Source organism: Palaemon carinicauda, chromosome 21 (genome assembly GCF_036898095.1).
Source record: "Palaemon carinicauda isolate YSFRI2023 chromosome 21, ASM3689809v2, whole genome shotgun sequence".
NCBI lineage: Eukaryota > Metazoa > Arthropoda > Malacostraca > Decapoda > Palaemonidae > Palaemon > Palaemon carinicauda.
In genome coordinates this window covers 19,437,771-19,461,770 of record NC_090745.1, presented here as the reverse complement: position 1 = coordinate 19,461,770, position 24,000 = coordinate 19,437,771, and the positions used below count along the sequence as shown (strand labels likewise).

General features: G+C 34.9%; 1 protein-coding gene and 2 non-coding genes across 3 annotated transcripts in view; 2 read left to right on the top strand and 1 right to left on the bottom strand.

Annotated features, from left to right (window-relative positions):
• Positions 1–24,000, bottom strand: part of LOC137614639 (uncharacterized) — a 375,918-nt gene that overhangs the window by 329,978 nt on the left and 21,940 nt on the right. The gene's annotated exons all lie outside the window — the stretch shown is intronic.
• On the top strand, positions 6,431–6,502 carry TRNAD-GUC (transfer RNA aspartic acid (anticodon GUC)). Its single transcript has one exon. It is a non-coding gene; the product is annotated as a tRNA-Asp (tRNA).
• On the top strand, positions 6,737–6,808 carry TRNAD-GUC (transfer RNA aspartic acid (anticodon GUC)). Its single transcript has one exon. It is a non-coding gene; the product is annotated as a tRNA-Asp (tRNA).

Sequence of the window (24,000 nt, the reverse complement as noted above, 5' to 3'; positions counted from 1 at the left end):
TAATTTATGACCAAAAATCAAACATGCTTTCAAAAGAGGGAGGGCCCATCTATAAAAATAGTTTGTGTCATAATCATCAGAGAATTAGAAATTCCTATATCTCATCGATAAAAAAAATATCAGAGAGGCGAGGCAATTTTGGACAGGGGGCAATTATGGACACGTCTGTATCTACGTTAAGCGGCAACGCTCAATTTCCAAATTATGACAATTTATGGTCACTATCAATATAAATATACTAGAAAAAAATTATGGACTTACATAAATTTTTGTTTCCGTAATCCAAGACTGTCCAATTTTGCCTCACCAAGAAAAAAGTGAGAAAGTTGCCTGTCCAATTTTGCCTCACCATGGCTTTGAAAACTGTCCAATTTTGCCTTACTACATGAATATATAAATTAAACTTTGTATTCGAGCACGCAAATATACATATATGTTATCTTAAGCATACAAAATAAGACATTTGTAGTGCAGTATGGGGGGCGGGTGTCTGCTCAGGGTGACACCCTAAAACGGGGTGACACCCTGAGAGTTACATCTACAAAAAGTTTGACTTTCTAGCTCGAGGGTTATGATATGATTTTCAAAAAGTTATTTAATCCTGGGGACACACTCAAAGGTGTTGACACTCAGGGGTGGAACCTTCAAAAAGATCGACCAAATCATGGGGACATCCTCGAGAGGGGTGTCACCCCAAATGCTACAAATAATAATAAAAAAAAATCTTTCTTGTATATACATTGTTCCTAGAATAATTCATAAATCCAAATGTAAATTTCAGGTATTAGGGAAAATATATTTTCCCTTTTCTGCTAATTTCCATGTTGATAACTGCAATAGAAAAGATGCAGCTGGCGTGTTGCCTTTTTGATATAGTGTTCAATGCAGCAACATTAGAGTAAACAGCATGATAGTGAGAGATATCAACGACGGACAAATGATCCCATAAACAATATTCGTCCTAAGTTGTACATATCCAGTTTATTTTTGTTATTTTTACCTCATAAAATGAACGAGCCATCAAAGAGATACTTTTACCTACAAAAGATAATCTTACAGAAAAAGCAACCAAGAATGATAAAAACAAAACAAGAATAAGAAAGTCATTTGCTCAAATAGTAACAGAAAGGGATGCAATCAAAGATTTAAGAAAAAGAGATGAAATGAAGAACAATAAAGGGAAAACCATAAAGAAAGGCATTAAGAGAAATAAAAACAAAACAAATAATGGAAATACAAAGCAACCAAATATTTATCGATTTCTATGAAAAATGTGTGCAAACGCTAAAGTGAATAAAAAAAAATCTAAATTGACCAAGGTAATTAATAGTGATTATTCAAACTACTTGGATAGTCCTGATAGTGAATCAAAAGGAATTTAATTAATTTTGGAAGAGCTTTCACCTCCTTATAAAGAAGCCTCAGTTGTAGGAAAATGGTATGTGGTAATTTATAAAGATAAGGAGCATCCATTATTTTGCATTGGTAGAGCAACAAAATGGTTTTTAGCGGAAGAAGGAGGCAAAGTAACTCACTTTGAGTTAAATAGCTTGAAACCACATATCATCATCATCTCACCTACGCCTATTGACGTAAAGGGCCTCGGTTAGATTTTGCCATTCGTCTCTATCTTGAGCTTTTAAATCAATACTTCTCCATTCAACATCTACTTCGCGCTTCATAGTCCTCAGCCATGTAGGCCTGGGTCTTCCAACTCTTCTAGGGCCTTGTGGAGCCTGGTTGAAAGTTTAGTGAACTATTCTCTTGGAGAGAGCGAAGAGCATGCCTAAACCATCTCCATGTACCTGTGACGGGCCGAGAGAGGGGTGTGAACTCAAAGGCAGATTGGAAACGACTGAGTTATATATTAAGGAACACTCTTCTTTATATACAAAACCTCAAGGCAACAGGACTTAACATGTTCGAGAGACAGACAATGTTCAGAGCAAAACAGCAGACATGAATTTTCATGTTCGTTTGAGTGCGAGGGAAGAGCGAAGATACAAGCATATTATATACAAAAGGAATTACAGTATGTACAATTGTGTGACACACGGTTGGTACATGGCTCCCCCTCTAAAAATGACATACTAAACATGTTAAATAGGTGGCCTGAATGTGGAGAGGTAGTAGTAAAAACTGCGCCGATTAGCAGCAGTGAGTGGCTGTAGAAGTCGTTGGTTTGGGTGCGAGCGAGTGGTGGATGATGGGTGGCTGTTGCCGCTCCGGCTCGTCACGGGGTAGGCGAGTGTGTCCTACGGCATTCATAGGCGAGTGTGTCCTACGGCATTCATAAGCGTGTGTCCTACGGCATTCATAGGCGTGTCCTACGGCATTCATAGGCCTACGGCGTTCATAGGCGTGTATGTCCTACGGCATTCATAGGCGTGTCCTACGGCATTCACGTCAGCTTCGGTTGAAGTTGAATAGATGTCCTCTTCGTCACGAGTGGAGGCGTTGATGGAGGTTTGAAAGTCATGAAGTGGGTTCACATCACGAGGAGAGCCGTCTGCGGCAGGTTGCAGGCGAGTGATACTGGTCATTTTCCCGAGGGTGAGCGAAGCCCTTTGGTCCCCCAACGGTTGTTGAGAGCTGAAAAGGCGTTGCTATACGGGCGGCTGGCGACGGCGAGTACTGCTGCAGAAGGTATGCGTTGACGGCGTCATAGTAACGGTGAGAGGTGTAGGGGGGATGGGGAGGCAGGAGGAGCGAGTCACTCCGGGGTCACCAATGTGACGGGCCAAGAGAGGGTGTGAACTCAAAGGCAGATTGGAAACGACTGAGTTATATATTAAGGAACACTCTTCTTTATATACAAAACCTCAAGGCAACAGGACTTAACATGTTCGAGAGACAGACAATGTTCAGAGCAAAACAGCAGACATGAATTTTCATGTTCGTTTGAGTGCGAGGGAAGAGCGAAGATACAAGCATATTATATACAAAAGGAATTACAGTATGTACAATTGTGTGACACACGGTTGGTACATACCACTCACCATGATCTCATCCACATATGGCACTTGAGTGATCTCTCTTATAGTTTCATTTCTAATCCTGTCCTGCCATTTAACTCCCAATATTCTTCTTATGGCTTTGTTTTCAAATCTATAAAATCTGTTGGATATTGTTTCATTGTTATACCACGACTCATATCCACACAGTAACACCGATCTCACTAAACTGATATATAGCCAGACTTTTATAAGTAATTTCAGTTGATTTGATTTCCAGATATTACTTAACCTAGCCATTGTCTCATTTGTTTTTTTTTTTTAATCTTTCATTGAACTCAAAATCTTAATCCCTGTATTAGATATCATAGTTCCTGAATATTTAAATGGTTCCACCTCATTAAACCTTTTTCCTTCCAATGATATTTTCATCTTCCATTGCATGTTCCATTCTCCTCATCTCTGTCTATCTTGACCTGTGGTTTTCTGCTAATAAGCACAGCGTCATCAGCATACTCTAGGTCAGCTAATATCCTGTTACCAATCCAGTCCAATCCTTTTCCAACATCCCCAACTCTTCTATGCATTACAAAATGCATGAGGAGGATAAACAACATCGAATTTTCATGACAACTGACGTAAGTGTGATACCTCTGTAATTATTGCAATCAGTCAGATCTCCTATTTGCCGTTTTCACCAACACTCCTATCTCCCATTCATCAGGCTTTGCCTCTTCACGCCACATTCTACAAAATAATCTGGTAAGTAATCTGGGAGTCACTTCATTTTCGGCAATATTATCTCAGCAGTTATTCCATCGTAACTAGAGGCATCCCATCTCTTAGAGTTTTTTTAAAAGATAGCTTCGACTTCAAACACACTGAATTCATTGGTGGGCACATCAAGGTATTCCTCAGCTTCAGGTATATCAATCAAATTATTCCCTTTATATCTCCTATTCGTGACCCCACTAAAGTGTTCCATCCAACGTTGCCTTTCTTCATCTTCTGTTGTTATAACAGCTCCATCTCTTTTTGATGGGTATATGCTTCTTCTTCTTTGCTCCCGTAGAGATTTCTATAATAATTCTATGTACAATTCTTATACCATAGTCACTCCCTGAATCCATAGCTTTATCAGACTCATCTGCTTTCCTGTCTAAATATTCACTCCAGTCATTTATGGCTTTTCTTTTGACCTCACTATCAATACTGGAATGCTTAGCATGCTCTACCTTGCAATTTTCATTACTTCCTCAAAAAATTCCACAATCAACTTCTATCTTTGTCTCCTTTTTATAGTATCCCAAGTATCATTCGTTAATAGTTTGCTATTTGTCTCCTAAAGTCTCTAAAACTGCAAATCGATTCTTACATTCAATTGCAAAGATTTCTCTCCTCATCCTCTAGAAGCTTAGTTGTATCAAACCTAGATATTTTATCTACATTTCTGTTGGGTGCATTCGGTTTTAATTTCAGTGTAGCAAGAGGAGATAGTGGTCACTACCAATATTTGCACCTCTATAGCTTCTTACACTTCTCAGAGTCCTCCCTCTCTCTTTATCAATGGCTATGTGATCTATTTGATTTTTGTAATTGCCATATGATGAAGCCCATGTATATTTGTGGATGTCCTTGTGCTGGAAAAGAATATCTCTAATAATAAGATTGTTTGTTGAACAAAAACTTATAAAATCTGCCCCATTTTCATTTGCAACTTCACCAAGACCCTCAACACCCATCACATTCTCTATACCTCGATTATTCCTTCCAACTTTAGCATTGAAGTCACCAATCACAATTTTCATATCTCTCTCTAGGATCTCATCTGGTACACACTGCAATTTCTTATAGTATTCATCTTTCCTGTCTTCAGGGGAATCATTTATTGGTGCATAGTTAACTATAATACTCATATTGCACTGCTTTGATTTAAACTTTGCAAGTGACCATCTGCTATATACAGCTCTTCATTCCATTAATGACTTTTCTGCTCTCGATGTCGTCATTCCTACCACTTCTCTTCCAATTCCATCTGTTCTTCCTGAGTAGATATATGTATTGCCTTGGTGTGAGTTCTTTACCAATCCTTTTACAACGTGTATCACTTAGGGCTAAGATATCCAAACTATAACTCATAAATTCATTCTCTACTTGCTGTAACTTCCAAATCTGATTCATGTTTCTGACATTCCAATTACCAATTTTCAATTTTTCTTTTGTATTTATTAACCGGGAGATTCTTAGCACCCTGCAACGCCCGGTACGGGGGGCCATTCTTTCATTTTCGCTTTTCAAAGAAAGATTAAATCCATAGAGGATTCGTTGGTTAGAGTCATCAAAGGACAGCCAGTTCCTTGTGATGCGCAGTGCCTAACTAAGGCAAGTGACCCCTGCCGGTCCATACTAACTCCACTAAGATCATCTGCCAGGCATCAGGGGTAGAGGAGTATCCAGAGCACCAAACGGATACATACCTTTTTTCAAATAACAGATGTAATTAAAGGTCCTTTATTTATGAGACCCAGGCCTTAACGAAAATGGTTAGTGCCATCTATAAAAGAACAGAAGCAGTTTTTTGAGCATTCAAAAAAGGAAATAGACAAGACTTATATTCAGGCATTTTTTTTTTTTTTTGTTACGTATATGGCTATAATATATATTGAATTGTTCACTTTCATTTCAGGTTTTGTATTGTACATATTTTTTCATTAGTAATAGGTTTTATTAATATCTTCTTTTAAAAGAAATCCTTTATCTTTTTCCGTTTTTTACAAATCAATATTTTTTCTCTTAAAGTAAATGGTCAAAAATATTTTCAAATAACTATCATTTTTGGTTAAAATTATTAAGAAAATATATAGATACATATAAGAATATAAAAGATAAGAAAATTACAAAATCTATTACTTAATAACTTATTATGAACTAGCTGTTTTTTTCATTCGTGTCCAAAATTGCCTCACCATTTTTAGAGGTGAGGCAAAATTGGACACTAGATATTCCAGATTTTTTCATTATTTTTTTTATTTTAAACCTTCCTTTAGTATCATCTACTAATTTTTTTTTAAGAAATAATAATTTCTAGTATTATTTTTGAGAAGCCCTAAAATGAAGGCGAGGCAATTATTGGACACCCATATTCAACAATTTTTCTAGTGGTATTTAATACTTTTTCAAAACCAAACATAAAAATATTCATAAAGTAGAAGGTTGGGGAATTTCTAACAGCATTATAGTTTTTGAAAATTATAAATAGTTTTAGAGATATTGCATCTGTCCAATTTTTGTCTCACTTGTCCAAAATTGCCTTACCCTACTATACCTTCTATAGAGTTATCTTGCTTTCTGGAAAAAATTATATTCCAAAATATGTTGAAAGTTCTTTATATAAATGAGTAACATACAAGCGTAAGTGGGGATAAACCGGTCCCTAAGCGAGAGCCAAATACTTAGTGCATATTACTTACAATCAGTCCTCGATAGTATAGTGGTGAGTATCCCCGCCTGTCACGCGGGAGGCCGGGGTTCGATTCCCCGTCGGGGAGACATATCTTTTATATTAAAAATGAACCAAGTCATATCTAATCAATCTAATATGTGCACTTAATCCAAAGGTAAAGAATACATGCCTCGCTCTTCAGACGCCATCTATCTTTGACCTAAGAGAAGTTACTTTCACAAAAGCAAGATAAATATAAAAATAAACTATAAACAAGACTTTTAAAGGTCTTTAAATTGAACCAAAATACTCCCAAGCTAAACAGCTATAAAGAAAACAGTCCTCGATAGTATAGTGGTGAGTATCCCCGCCTGTCACGCGGGAGGCCGGGGTTCGATTCCCCGTCGGGGAGGTAAAACTAATTTTGGAGAACTGACGTGCTGTTAATGGGGATGCAAAAATCGGCCAGAGTTGTTCCCAATTAGCCAACTGCTAGAAATAACCCCTGGATAACTTATTTGTATGTAATAACAGCTCATACAAATCCTATCAGCCTTCCAAAACTTTTCATCTCCCCGACGGGGAATCGAACCCCGGCCTCCCGCGTGACAGGCGGGGATACTCACCACTATACTATCGAGGACTACTCGAGGGACGCGTCATGAGCATTTCTAAAGTCAGATATTACCAATTGACTTCTCCATTCCTATCTTCAGGACTCTATGAGAAATCAAACCATCTTTCAAACAACTCTCATTGTAAGATTCTTCTTTGAAAACGTATTTTTCTTTTACTTATTTGAAATAAAAAGTTTAAAGTTTAGACTTTCTATAGCTTTTGTAGTTTAAACGAGGGCTAAGTTAACATTTTCACAAAATCAGAGCTAAATAATGTTAATGTCAAAAACAAATATGACAGCCTTCTTATATTTCATCTTTAGCTTTTACCCATTTCTATATGTTGTTGTTTCTTATTTTAACTTTACACACATCGACAGAGTTGAAAACAATCTTTAAGAAAGACAGCACAGCAAATTCCCCTTGAAAAGGAATCACATTAAAACCTTCTCAAGAAAAACGAAGAGTTGAAAACATCCATTGGAAAATGCGTCAGGTTGAAACCTTCAAAGAGAATTGGAAGTACTGCAAACTTCCCTCTATAAGGGATTTTGTTGAATCCACCCGTGGTAAAAAAAAAAATAACTAAAATAACAAAGGTGAACTACAAATTAAATCTAAAGGTATTTGTCTATGATGAGTGTCATGTGAGTCAAAAACCACAAGGAGCAACTCCCTTACTAATAAAATGTAAGAAGACCTAAGTAAATAGAAACCAGAAAGACAAACTTCTTTAGTAAAAATAAGCCATAAAAGGAACTATTTAAGTGAAAATTAATATTGAGGAGTTCCCTAAGTGAAAGGTACCCATATAGTGAAACTCCCTTAGTTCAAAAAAAAGAAAAAAGAAAAAAAAACCTCCATATATGCGTCCCAAACCTTGCATAGAAAGCATGAAGATGTATATATTAGTTTTATACAATGACATCATTGGCCTTTGTAGAAGTATAATGACTTATAAATTGTTGTGCGAGATCATATTGGACTTTCTTAAAAGTAACATGTCTTAAGTCGTATGGGTGACAGTATCTTTCCATCACAGTGTAATTGCAGAATATTGACAGAGCAACAAAGCCTTAGGCCTACTTGCCCAGAATTGATTTTAGTACCATTCGAACCTTAAAAAAAAGAAAAAAAAAACAGTAAAACGTCTGAGAGTATCTCGTTGTGCAAGTGGATTCCTAAACCTTTTGGAATTAAGTGCCAAAAACGTATGTTCCGATGTCTAATTATCCCACGACAAGGGACGTAAGTAATTAAACCGCAAAGAGGAATCCCTTTACTGAAAAAAGACATGAGGAGTTACTCTTAAGTGAAAAGAACCATAAGGACGAAATCTTGATTAAAAGAAACTATAAGGGCGAAATCTTCAGTAAAAAAAAAAAAAAAAACCATAAAGACGAATTCTAAAAAAGAAAAGAAAACGAGATCTAAGTAAAAAACCATATGGACGATATCTAGAATTAAAAACCATAAGGACGAAATCTTGAATAAAAAACCATATGGACGAAATCTTGAATAAAAAGAAACCATAGGACAAAAATACTGAATAAAAAGAAACCACAAAGACGACATCTTGGGTAAAGAGAAACCATAAAGGCAAGATCTTGAGTAAAAAGAAACCATAAGACGAAAACTTGAGTAAAAAAAAAACCCAAGGACAAAATCTTGAGTAAAAAAACATAAGGACGACGAAATCCTGAGTAAAAGAAAACACAAGTATGAAATCTTGAGTAAAAAAAAATAGGGACGAAATCTTCTTGAATATAAAGAAACCATAAGGACGAATCTTGAGTAAAAAGAAACCACAAGGACGAATCCGGAGTAAAAATAAACCATAAGGACGAAATCTTGAGTAAAAGAAACCATAGGGACGAAATCTAGAGTATAAAGAAACCACAAGGACGAATCTTGAGTAAAAATAAACCATAAGGACGAAATCTTGAGTAAAAGAAACCATAGGGACGAAATCTAGAGTATAAAGAAACCACAAGGACGAAATCTTGAGTATAAAGAAATCAAAAGGATGAAATCTTGAGTAAAAAGAAACCATAGGGACGAAATCCAGAGTATAAAGAAACCACAAGGACGAAATCTTGAGTATAAAGAAACCAATAGGATGAAATCTTGAGTAAAAAGAAACCATAGGGACGAAATCTAGAGTACAAAGAAACCTTAAGGACGAAATCTTGAGTAAAAGAAACCATAGGGACGAAATCTAGAGTATAAAGAAACCACAAGGACGAAATCTTGGGTATAAAGAAACCAAAAAGATGAAATCTTGAGTACAGACAAACCATAGGGACGAAATCTTGAGTATATGTAATGATAATACATTATAAACCCATGACCCAAGGGATCATTGGAGAGTTGGGAGTGTGTGAACGACAAGCCATAAAAGAATGCGAAAGTAAGACCAAGCTAAATCATTGCATTGTTATGTATAGTCAACATATCACAAGCATCCCGTGAGAAACAGTTGACCTTTTGATCTCTACCCGGAAACAGATGGCTTCCGATTATAATCCTCTGTGATCATATTTGTAATAAATGCTGAGATAACTAATGTAATGTTATCATCGCAAACCTATGTTTTAGCAGTTCTTCTTATCTTTTCAAACGGAATGGTCTTCCGACCAAACCATCCATACTCCAGTGATGGAGTTAACAATAAATTTGTTTAAAGTTAATTTAATTTTGACTTATTTCAAGAAGTAACCTACAACTCTAAATAATTCTATATCACATTGAAGAGATATGAGACAGAACAACGAATGTGTGCGTATAACATTCTCACACCAACATATAGATACCACAAGGACGAAATCTTGCGTAAAAAGAAACCAAAAGGACGAAATCTTGAGTAAAAAGAAACCACAAGAACGAAATCGTGAGTAAAAAGAAACCATAAGGACGAAATCTTGACTAAAAAACCATAAGGACGAAATCTTGAGTAAAAATAAACCATAAGGACGAAATCTTGACTAAAAATCCATAAGGACGAAATCTTGAGTAAAAAGAAAACACAATGACGAAATCTTGAGTAAAAATAAAGATAAGGACGACATCTTGAGTAAAAAAACCATAAGGAGGAAATCATGACTAAAAAGAAATCATAAAGTCAAAACTTGAAAAAAAAACCATAAGGACGAAATCTCGAGTAAAATGAAACCAAAGGGAAGAAAACTTGAGCAAAAAGAAACCATGGGGACGAAATCTTGAGTAAAACGAAAACATAAGGACGAAATCTTGAGTAAAAAGAAACCATAGGGAAGAAAATTTAAGCAAAAAGAAACCATAAGAACGAAATCTTGAGTAAAAAGAAACCAAAGGGAAGAAAACTTAAGCAAAAAGAAACCATAGGGACGAAATTTTGAGTAAAAATAAACCTTAAGGACAAAATCTTGAGTAAAAAGAAACCATAAGTACGAAATTTTGAGTAAAAATAAACCCTAAGGATAAAATCTTGAGTAAATATAAAACCTAAGGACGAAATCTTGAGCTAAAAGAAACCATAAGAACGAAATCTTGAGTAAAAGGAACCCATAAGGACGAAATCTTAAGTAAAAAGATTTTGCTTTAAAAAATAATAAAAAATTTCTTTTGATTACAGGCCCCTATTCAAAGTGCCCCGAAATATTTTCTGTAAATATTTTCTGTAAACACCACAACTTTTAAAAAAGTGACTGAATTGATGGGAATGTTATTTGCCTCGTGAAACCATAAGGACGAAACCTTGAGTAAAAAGAAACCATAAAGACGAACTCCTAAAATGAAAAGAATCCATCGCATGGAATTTTTTGAGTGCAGAGATCTCATATATAAGAACTCACTATGTGAAAAGAAACTTTAAGAAGAAAATCACTACGTGAAAATAAGCCATAAAGGGAAACTCCTAAGTGAAAAGAAACCAAAAGATAACCCCTAAATTAAAAGAAACTATAAAAAGGAACCCCGTGAGTGAAAAGAAACCACAAGAAGGTACTCTCTAAGTGAAAAGGAACCAAATGGAGGTACTTCAAGGTGAAAATAAACCATACGGAACTGCCTGAGTGAAAATAAACGAAAAGAACTCTGTCAAACTGAAAAGAAACCGTAAGGAAAAGGATCCCCTTGGGAATAGAAACCAAAGAGAGAAACTCACAATGTGGATTTAAAAAAAGGGAGTGTCCGTTTGTGAAAAGAAGCATTATGAAAGAATTCCTTAAGTGAAAATAATGCTATGAAGAAACTGTAAGGAGGGACTCCCTATGTGGTACGAAACCATAATGACAATGTATATAACGCAGGTCCTGGGCAGTATGTCAAATCTTTCAAAAGCATTTGTACCTCCCCGACGGGGAATCGAACCCCGGCCTCCCGCGTGACAGGCGGGGATACTCACCACTATACTATCGAGGACTGAAAGTAATTGTCTTATTTTACTTATTAATTATTCATTTCCTGTATGTTGTAAGGTTCCATGCACTTACATCCATTACTGACAAATCAAATTTTTAAAATGTATTTGTAACATATCTCGAAACATGCTTATGCTTTCAAAAAGCAAGGTTACTTCCTGGTTTTTTTTATTCATATTGTATAATAAGGATTCTATAATTTAGAGCTTTTCAACGTCTAAATAAGTGGAAGAATTTTACAAAATTATTGGGGAACTGTTCAAATGAATAAATAAAAACTAACAGAAATGTTAAACATATACATCAAATAGATATGGATTACTCGCACTTTTTATCATTATCATTATTACAAACTAAACTACAATCCTAGTTGGAAAAGCAGGATGCTACAAGGCCAAGGGCTCCAACAGGGAAAATAGCCCAGTGATGAGAGGAAAAAGGAAATAAACTATATATGAGAATTAATTAATAAATATAAAATATTTGAAGATCAGTAACAATGTTGAAATTAAACTATTAAGAGACTAATGTCAATATGAAAACATTTCCTGCAAGTTTAAACTTTTGAAGTTCCACTGATTCAACTGCCAGATTATTATCATTTCACAATCTAGTCACAGCTGGAAGAAAACTTCCAGACTACTGTGTAGTCTTGAGCCTATGATGGAGAAAGCAAGACTTTTAGAATTAACAGCATGCCTAGTACTACAGTCTGGGAAGATCTAAATGAAAAAGATGGTCAGAATTATGAAAATTCTTATACAACATACATTAGGACTAACTGAACAACAGTGTCAGAAATTAATATCAAGATCAGGAACAAGAAATTTAATAGACCGCAAGTTTTTGTTAAACGATTTTAAGATGAGAATCAGCAGCTGAACATCAGACAAGAAAACAATAGTCAAGACAAGGTAGAATGAAATAATCAAAACATTTCTTCAAAATAGATTCATCACCAAACATCTTAAATGACTCACAATAAGCCAATTTTCTGTCTAATTGAAGAAGAAAGTGACCGAGTATGTTTCTCAAAAGTAAATTTGCAATCAAGAATCACACCTGAAATTTAAAGGAGTTGTAAAGAGTTAAAAAAACATTATCAATGCATAAATCTGGATGTTGAGAAGCCACTGTCCTCATCCCACATACAAACCTACTCTGAGTTTTGTTAGTGCTCAACTCCATACCCCATAATTTACACAAGGCATTAATTCTAGCTAGATCTCTATCAAGGGATTCAGCAACACCAGTTCTATATCAGGGATATTGAACTGATGCATAAAGAGTAACATCCTTTATATATGCAACAAGTTTGTTTTCAAGGTCCAAACTAAATATAACGAGTATTTAGTGAGAAAAGTAATATTCCAAGAACACTACCCTGAGGAACACAAGATATTACATTCCTATACTCACTATAGTGCCCATCAACAACAACTCTGCGATCTATTACTTAAGAATTCCATATGATGTTAAGAAAACACACTACAACTCCCAAATGATTAACACGACCATAGGCAGTAATAAAATCAAGACCAATCATACGAACTTCATGACCACAGTTAAATTATTTAAGCACAGCATTGGAAATTTTAAGAAGAGCATCACTGACTCCAAACCCCTTTAAAAAGCCAATTGCAAACTAGGGAACAGATTATTACCTTCAGCATACCTATTAAGGCGTTTTGTAAAAGATATTCTATAAAACTTTAGATAATGTGGGGGTTGTGGAAATTGGGCAGTAATCAGCTGGGCTAGAGCTATCACAAACACAATTACCTAATGGAGTAACATTACCAATTCTTCAAAAAGTGCAAAAGAAACCTCTTCTTGCTAACTTGCAAAAAAATAACAAACAACTTAGGAGCTAAGAAATCAGCAGTCTTTATAAAAAAAAAAATTGACATTTGGGTCTACACGCACAACAACAGGTCCATAAAGAGTGTTTTAATTTTAAGGGATCGCAAAGCCAAACTAGTCAGTTTAGTCTCAGGAAAACAGGGATGAGGAGGATAAAGTTTTTTATTACTGTACTCTGCTTACTATCAAACACATCAACCAAAAGGATTGCGTTCTCCTTTGGACAGTGAGTGACAGAGCCATCTAGTTTAAGCAGAGGAGAAACTGTTAGGTCTACATCAAAGAGTTCCGATTTAAAGAAGGTCCACCATTTTTTATGTTCCTAGGTTGTACTAGAAAGGGGTTTTTTATGGTCAAATTATCTTTATTTTCAGTTAAAGCATAAACTTTAAGCTACAGATCTTATCCGAGTATAATTTTTCCCAGCCAAATCTGATCTATTACCCTTCTAGAGATGACAAGCCTCTTTTCTCTCCAAATAATCACATCTACTATCATCACTGAACCGGAGTTTGTCTTTCACTAGGTATCTGAGTACACTAGAAGGTATACGCCTATCAATTAATTTCATCAGACTCATTCAAGAGAATGACTGGCTCAACACTTATACAACTGTGACAATTTCAAATGAAAAAGATCAAGCAAAATATCATTCCACTTTGCTTGAGATTTTAAATATACCTTACATGAGTACGACACATTAGGGACAGGCTGCTCAGTCTTAATCACTAACGAAACCAAGGCACGATCAGCCATCCCAACTGGAGAACCAACTTTACTTGTTACAGTATAACACCAAGGGAGTTAATGTATACTAGGTCCATGCAGTTACAAACCTGGGAGTAGCTTCACTCATGAATTGTTCAAAACCTGATTCAGAGGCATCTCCAATATTTTTGAGCCAAGACAATTAGTATGAGGAACAGAATTTAATCGCTCCCAATGATGTCGAAAAAAAAAAGAAAAAAAAGAAAAAAAAAGAAAAAAAAATAAAAAAATAAAAGGAGGGGCCATTTTATCCTCCTCTTGTACCTTAGCTATAGTGGTAAGATAACAATCTAACAGAGGATCGTCCACGTCTGGGTTCCAATAAATGAAACAAAATAAAAGCGGTTATGCCTGCCACAAACTTTTATGACCTGAATTTCATGACATCCACATTCATGGCAGGACTTATGAAAAGCAGAGTAATCTGTCCTAATATACACCGTCATTTTCCTTGTTCTAAGAATGGCGTCCCATTTCAAAATTACTAGCTTCTTGAAAACTGGAATATGAAGTTTGGACGAGTGCCTCATTTGAGAAAGCAAAGTTTCTGAGCATAATAGAATACCATACTCTTCCACAAAGTCAGGAGTGATCAGTTCAGATTGGAATAAGTTGAGTAAAGATAAAAATGGGAAAAAGTTTTCTCAATTGTCACAAAAAAATTGGCTATTGTCTAAACTTTAAGCATATTTGCTGAGGACTTGTTCAATGTATCAAAATCATAGCAATCATTTACCCTATAATTGATGAGGTTGTTCCGATATAAGTCGAAAAGGGTCACTGCCACATTCTTCCGATTGCTCTTGCACGGATGAACTCCCAGTAACAGAATAATAAAAAACTTAATGATCTGAAAATATGCATCTTTAATGTCGTTACTGTATTTACTATTTTCTTAGTTTACATAATTAAGTTCACTATTCTCTAAATGTGATTTTGATATGAGAGTAGGCTGTGCTTTTAGAAACGTCATTAACTGTATTCATCAATAAAGGGTGCACCAATTTATGACATTTTACAGAGCGGCAGGTCAAAAGGAGGTATGTTAGAATTTTGACAAAATGAGATCAAGGTAAAATCAAGCTGGACTATGATAGTTATGGTTAGATTAAAGTAATCAACAGCACTGTTCAAACTGCAGAAAATAAATGGTTAGATGCAGTAAAACTTCGCTTACAATCTTATATAAATTCACCATACAGGATATGAAGATATATCTGAAGTTAAAACAAAAGTTGTACTGTTAACTATATGAAGAATTCGGTGTGGTAAAATTCATTGTAAAATGATTATAGTAATTGAATTGGGATTTTGTATCGTAATAATAGCAATAATTGGATTCTTATTTTCGAGCTTTTAGGAAGAATTTAGTCGTAAGATATATTTCATTTCTCCAAAATGGAGTTGGCTTCAGATATTGTATGTGCCAGTAACTATTATCTTCTCTCTGGAGCCACCCTTCACGTTGGAATATAATATCGTCCCAAAATTTATGATCAATAGGAAACCTAGAAAGCACAGTGTTTACAAAACACTAAACAGACGACGATTCTCTTATATTTCATAGAACAAAATAATGATGCCGAATGGCTAATACAAAAATTATTACTAAAACTTTAAAAACACGAGGCAGACTCATTGAGAACATAATAAAGGAACATAAGTTCATTCGTTTGAAATGCATCTTTACACACGATAGCAAAATCGTTGATACAAAACAAGTGGTCTCAAATTGATGTTGCGAAAAAATAACCTGAAGCTAGTTAAATTTCTGCACGACTCTCTACACTACAAAGAATGCAGACAAAATGCCCAAAAGCACTTAGCAGCAAAATCCAGATTATTCTTGTTTACCATGTCCCACCCTTGGATGCCCAAATACGGCGCCAGAAGAAGAAGAAATCGTGCTTTCGAGAACCAAGCGAGCAATAAACCGTGACGTCACACAACCCGAGTGGCTAGAGCGAATAACTTATTTGTGGCAACCACGCCCCCACCCCACAGGGCCCACACACAAGCTCACGATTCCACCATTTGCCACGACAGCCTCCGAATTCAAATCATTATTTAATTATTGCGATCAAAAGATTTGCCTTTCGAGCAGGATGAATAGCTCGTAATTGGCAAACCATGCGGTCGGAACCATGTGGGGCAGGAGTCAGGACTGTGGTCAGAGGCGTAGCCAGGCCCGGGTCCTCGTCCTCGGGTTCGGACAGGGAAACCCCCCCCCCCCACCTCTTGGGAAGAAGTTTGCAACAAAAAAACATATAGGTAAATAACAATTAAGACAAAAATCAAAGACGTTAAAACTTTATATAAAACAATTTTTTAGTTCTATAATGTTTACTATAAATAGACCTTTCTTATATTTTGATATTGTAAATAACAACAACAACAACGTAAATGCTCAGCTACAAAAGTTGTGGCGGACAACCCCCTTTACAAAGATCTGGACTGTGGCTCCAGGCTATCGATGGCTTGTTACCACAGTCCATCTACCAAAGCACTAGGGGGAAAAAAGTGTTCACGAAGTTAGTAGTGACTGTGGGTCAAGCACTTTAGCATATGATGTGGTAATATCTCTGGAGTCTTTGTTTTCTTTTATTGAGTGAGAAACAAAAAAGAAAAAATGCCCAACTCCTGTGCATGTGGCCTTTAAAGAGGCTGGTAAGAGAGAGAGAGAGAGAGAGAGAGAGAGAGAGAGAGAGAGAGAGAGAGAGAGAGAGAGAGAGAGAGATTGTTGTTGAAGATTGCCTGGCCCTTCTGGGCAAGCACAGGCTCTTGCAATTCTGCAACCCAGAGAGAGAGAGAGAGAGAGAGAGAGAGAGAGAGAGAGAGAGGAATGCTTGTCAATGACGTCCCTACTGCGACGCAATTGGTCACTTGGTGTTGATTAGTCAGAAACCCTACCCACCTGCGCCAGTTGTGGGCTGACCTGTTATATTCTGTTGGCCTTGGTTACAACACGCACGATAAACGGCTGAAATTATGACTCACGCAAGATCTCCTAAAAGTTAAAAAAAAATTTACTTTGAATTTTAACTGAAGGGAAAATGTAAAAGAACCGAGATTGCCCAGTAATAACTAGAAATAATTTGTGGAATCTGTTAACTTTCATGAGTATTCAAAAAAAAATTTCAAATCAAAATCCTTGCTTATTTAGATGAAAAATATATTCTATTCAAAATCGTTCAGAACTGCAAAAGAATAAAGACGTGAACGACTGGCAGTTTTGAGCATCGCCCAACTGTTTGCGTTGTTCACTTGTATTACTCCGTTACTTCCGTCTTCAGAGAATGACGTGATTATTTATTTTGAGATTTTACGTACATTTGGAAGCAATTTAAAAATTCCGGAAATTTTTTTGAAAAATTAGTCGACATAAATTCTAATTAAAATTATGCACATTAAGTATTATCTTATTGACAATTAAAAGGTTAATCATACCAATGCAAAATTAATGTTTATATATGACATATCTGTAATGACGTTGTTAATAGTTTATATAGGACATATCTGTTTTGATGCTGTTACTGCTTTTAGAATGATATATTGTTAATTTATTCTCATCATTTATTTATTTCCTTATTTCCTTTCCTCACTGGGCTATTTTTCTCTGTTGGAGCCCTTGGGCTTATAGCATCTTGCTTTTCCAACTAGGGTTGTAGCTTGGCTAGTAATAATAATAATAACAATAATAATAATAATAATAATATTAATAATAATAATAATAATAATAATAATAATAATAATAATAATAAAGAATATGTTTACACCAAAAGCGCAGAGGGCAGCCATGATAGCATGTATCTCTTTCCGTCGTGGGACAACTGTGCATTTCCCGTCAGGTCTGGCATCTAGCAGTTGGGCCACCTTCGCATAAAGACGTATAAAGAACCATGTCAAACGAAATGACAGTGAGGTGAACGTCCTTGCCTGGTGATCGCGAGACTGGAGTTCGAGTACCGCTCAAACTCTTTAGTTGTCTGCAACCTCACCATCCTTGTGAGATAAGAATGGCAGATTTGGGGGAGCATATATGTCCACCTACTGAGTCCTCGGCAGCCATTGCCTGGACCCCCATAGTCTTGTAAAATCCAAGATGGCGGCCACATGGGACTCTGGGCAAATGGCAACATTATTTTTCTGATTGTTTGCACTATGCATATCTTTTAATATACTTACACAAAAATCCAACGAAAGATAAAATTAAAACATAGTGAGTCTGAGTAACTCTTCCAACCTTGCCAATAAAAGAAAAACACCACCCAAAGGAAATATATATAATATAATAGTGATAACAAATGGAAATGCTTGGATGAATAAACAAGATCTGTCCGCAGAAAAAAAAAAGTTTTTTCCCCATCCATAATATTCTGTCTGATGATGCATTACTTCTCCATTATAGACCTGATTTCAAAATGAGTAAAAAAAAAATTCATGGGAGTGCTGCGGGAGAATATAATCATATTCTCCATTAAAACCCTTAGGCATCAATAAATCATTCAAGAGAAGAAATTAATTGAAATTCCAATTCTGTTTTCTAAACATTTAACAGTAGAAAACATCTCTGCAAAATCTGTATTTTCCATCCAGTTTCGTGATGATGTTGCAAGATAAAATAAGCATAATGCAAGCTCCCGTGGAGAAAAACATTTTCAACAAATCGACATTGACCTTTGACATATGAACGGAGAGGCCTTCGATCTCAAGATAGGGGATCCAAAACAAACCACAAGAACTCTGATACATTACTACAGCGGTCTAGGTATATTATACCGTGATGACGGCATGAGTCAGCTTTGAACGTCGGCTTCTTTTCGGTTGACTATTTATTCTAATTGATTTTTCCTCTTTTAGGAGAAAAATATGCAATAGTGTACCGGAGCCGACAAAAATTTCGTCTAAATAGTTATACAGATATGTACACACTACACACACCCACATATTGAACCCTTACCACCTCTCCCCCTTCTGAGCGTTACAGAAGAAAAAAAAAAACACACACACGCATATATATATATATAAATATGCATACATATATATATACATATATATATATAAATATATATATATATATATATATATATATATATATATATATATAAATATATATATATACATATATATATAAATATATATATATATAAATATATATATATATAAATATATATATAAATATATATATATATATATATATATATATATATATATATATAAATATATAATATATATATATATATAAATATATATATATACATATATATATATATATACATGTATATATATATGTATATATATATATATATATATATATATATATATATATATATATATATATATATATATATATATATATATATATATATATATATATATATATATAACCAGACACAAGCTCTTAATTATATAAGGGAGATGGGCTATTTCCATGTCACAGAAATACTTAGTCAGAGCATTATTGTATGTCAATTGAGTATACTAGTGGTATTGAAGAAAAACAAAATGTTATCGTACCTATGATATTCCACTTTTCTATTCACACTTATCTTTATTTGTAATTTCACTTATTTGAATAAGTGAAAGACTTACTGTAAAGGATTTTCATTGGAATTTGGGCATAAGCCAAATACCCATTATTATTATTATTACTACTATTACTACTACTACTAGCCAAGCTACAACCCTAGTTGGAAAAGCAAGCTGCTATACGCCCAAGGGCTCCAATAGGGAAAAATAGCCCAGTGAGGAAAGGAAATAAGGAAATAAATAAATGATGAGAATAAATTAAAAATAAATCATTATAAAAACAGTAACAACGTTAATACATATTATATGTCCTATATAAACTATTCACAACTTCAAAAAACCTATATGTCATATATAAACTATAAAAAAACTCATGTCAGCCTGGTCAACATAAAAACATTTGCTCCAACTTTGAACTTTTGAAGTTCTACTGATTCAACTACCCGATTAGGAAGATCATTCCACGACTTGGTAACAGCTGAAATAAAACTTCTAGAATACTGTGCAGTATTGAGCCTCATGATGGAGAAGGCCTGGCTATTAGAATTAACTGCCTGCCTAGTCTTACTAACAGGATAAATTGTCCAGGGAGATCTGAATGTAAAGAATGGTCAGAGATTGAACGACGGTGCCAAAGATTAATAACTAGATCAGGAATAAGAAATATAATAGACCATAAGTTTCTGTCTAACAAATTAAGATGAGAATCAGCAGCTGAACACCAGACAGGAGAACAATACTCAAAACAAGGTAGAATGAAAGAATTAAATTTTTCTTCAGAATAGATTGATCACCGAAAATCTTAAAAGACTTTCTCAATAAGCCAATTTTTTTGTGCAATTGAAGAAGACACAGACCTAATGTGTTTCTCAAAAGTAAATTTGCTGTCGAGAATCACACCTAGAATTTTAAAAGAGACATACAAATTTAAAGAAACATTATCAATACCGAGATCCGGATGTTGAGGAGCCACCGTCCTTGACCTACTTACATTGAGTTATATTAGGATTCAACTTCATACCACATAATTTGCACCATGCACTAATTTTAGCTAAATCTCTATTAAGGGATTCACCAACCCCAGATCTACATTCAGGGGATGGAATTGATGCAAAGAGAGTATCATCATCTGCATATGCAACAAGCTTGTTTTCTAGGCCAAACCACATGCCATGTGTATATAGTATGAAAAGTAATGAGCCAAGAACACTATCCTGTGGAACACCGGATATCACATTCCTATACTCACTATGGTGCCCATCAACAACTCTTTGAGATCTATTACTTAAAGAATCAACAATAATGCTAAGAACCGACCCACCCACTCCCAACTGTTTCAGTTTGAAAACAAGGGCCTCATGATTAACACGGTCAAAGGCAGCACTAAAATCAAGGCCAATCATACGAACTTCCTGACCACAATCAAGGGATTTCTGTACAGCATTGGAGATTGTAAGAAGGGCATCACATGCTCCAAGGCCTTTACGAAAACCAAATTGCAAACTAGGGAATAGATGATTACCTTCAGCAAACCTATTAAGACGTTTTGCCAGAAGACGTTCAAAAACTTAAGATAATATGGGAGTTATGGAAATTGGGCGGTAATCAGTGGGACTTGAGCTACCACAAAAACATTTACATAGAGGAGTAACATTACCAATTCTCCAACAAGTGCTAAAAGCTCCTCTTCTTGCTAATTTGCGCAAAATAACAGATAACTTTGGAGCTAAGAAATCTGCTGTCTTTATAACAAACAAAGGAAAAATGCCATTTGGGTCTACACCTCCATAAGCATCAAAGTCCATCAACTTTATGGTTATGGTAAGAAGTCAAGTTCCGTAAAGAAATTAGGATACACAAATTTTCACGACATAGAACATAATTTCCACAAGGTTTTGGAGTGAATTTTCAATAAGGATGTGAATCTGAGCCAATAAAGGGCAAGGGGACCGAAAATTTCCAATACTCTATGTAATAAAATGTCATTGAGGATTATTATTTCCTAATCTTATCATTTCCTAAGGGTTATACTGTCAGATTTCCTTAGAGGACGTTCAACTACATTTGAATGACAGGAAAAGAAACGAAAATTAGAGACAGAATTATATAAAAACTTCAAGGATAACACTGACAGAAGAGAAGTTAGTTAAAAAAAGCATAAATAAAAAAATATATTCTGCTGTATATGAAATACAGATATTAAATAAATTACAACGTAAAGTGACTAGCAAAAGGAAGCCTAAACTCTAATTTTTTTTCTGTATAACTGCATCATAATGTATCCAGTACATTAACTGGGAGTTTTCCCTTTGTGCTAATATATTTCTAAATCAACCTTTTGTTCTTCATATAAAGTTTTCTCTGTTGAAGAGCTTTTCCCCAGTTATTCAATGGATAAAGTACATTTTAAACTCCAAAATGGTAGCTCAAGTTTTAATGCACAATGGATATTCGCTATTTCAGTATGTTCAATATTTACTATTGGTGAGTCGATTTTACTCATTGTTTTGTTTATGATTTCATCTTAAGCGAATGTGTATTTGCGAATATTGATTGTAGAGTACCCAATGCAAAATATTTTAAATAAAGAGTTGATTTGATTTGATAATGACGCACCGAGATCTTTAAAGCGGATAGTGACATTAAATAAAGGGTTTCTGTGACGTCATCCGGCCAATTTTCGTCCGCATACGTTTTACCTTGCCAACGAAGTTGGAAGGAGGCTATGTTTTCATCCCTGTTATCAGTTTGTTTGTGAATAACTTCCTGACCACAATTTTACTCATATAGTGAAACTTTCAGGGATTCATTATTATGTTGAGACGTGGAAATGATTCGATTTTGAAAGTCCTAGATCAAAGGTCAAAGTCAAGGTCGAGAAATAAGTTTCCGTGGTGGAGGTCTGCACTAGAGTGTTTTTCTAATTATCTTTGCAAAACATGAAACTGATTAAAGCATTTCAAAAATTAAAGATGAGTTATACTCCATGAAGGGAAACGGCAACCTCCGGCAGATAGTTTAAAAAAGGGACCTAATTGTAAACATTCTGACGGATGTGATGAACTACCGGTCATACAATAAACAGGACTTGCCAAATCGGAGAGCGTAAGTTTGGCAATAAGAGTGCTAAGTCAAGAGACGATTACTACGAAGTATTTTAAGAGATTACATTCTCTTCTCTACACAGGAGTATCCTTTTAATATCTTGGCATAACAAGACCACCGAGTAACATTGCTAAGATTAGTATTAAAAAAAAAAAGGTGAAAACTTGAGCAAACTTACTGAAGTTTCAGAGTTCAGTAGTTAAGGATCAAAATGAAAGCCAAATGAAAATAGAAATACAGGGAGAAGGACGTTACAAGAAGGCTTTAGTACTATAAACAGAATGCCACGTAAGGCACACTGTAAATAGGACCACGTTACGATGCCTCCAAAAAAATGAACAAGGAAAGAAACACATGCTCAACATGAACATAATGGCAACCTACTATTGTACCAAGTTAAAAAAAAAAAAAAAAAAAAAAAAAAAAAAAAAAAACACTATTAGGCCTGTTATTGGAAGAACGACATTCGGTATTCAAAATTACCCTCAAGCTACTAGCGCTGCTGTAAGAGTTAGACAGGCTGACGACCCATATAGACTATTCGAAATTAGTGTGAATCATGCAATAGGAGGAAGAACTTTCTGTTATGCTGCACCGAGACTCTTCAACGACTTTCCACTTGATGTCAAGAATAGCAAAAATGTGACAGGTTTCAAGAAAAACCTGAAGATTCATCTTTTTAGAAAGTGTTATAAAAGTGACCTGAAAACGATTAAGCCTGAATACAAATGCTAGCGAATAACTGAAAAGATACAGAGCAAAACATAAAGTGGAAAGAAATTATTTTCACACATCAAGGCCTCCCTGAACAGACTCTAGTGTCTGGTGGAGGGAGAGAAATAAACCCCTAAAAGTAAAAGTAAAAGCATATCTTGAACTCGTTAGGCCTAATCAGAGAATTAACGACAAACGATTATGTTAATTACAAAATTTATTCATGTAAATATATATTGATGTATATACAATATTATTAATTGTAAGAATTGTAAATGCATATTTATTAATAAAAAAAATAAAATTAAAGACACAGCAAATATAGCCGAGAATTAATTAAACGAAATTCTTTTAACATTAAAATTATTGATATATAGCATTACCTATATTGATGGTACATTTCCATGATAGATTGTGATTACAGGCTTATAATATTTCTCACACATACTGTCCTTACAAATCTCAATTTTTAAACTTGACACTACATTGTATTATATATCAGTCTCGGATATTCCACGACTTGCAATCTTATAATGTTATCATTCTATGTAGTTTCACGTTTTACTGATGCCGAGGATTTCAATTTTAATTATACGTTTATGGAACTA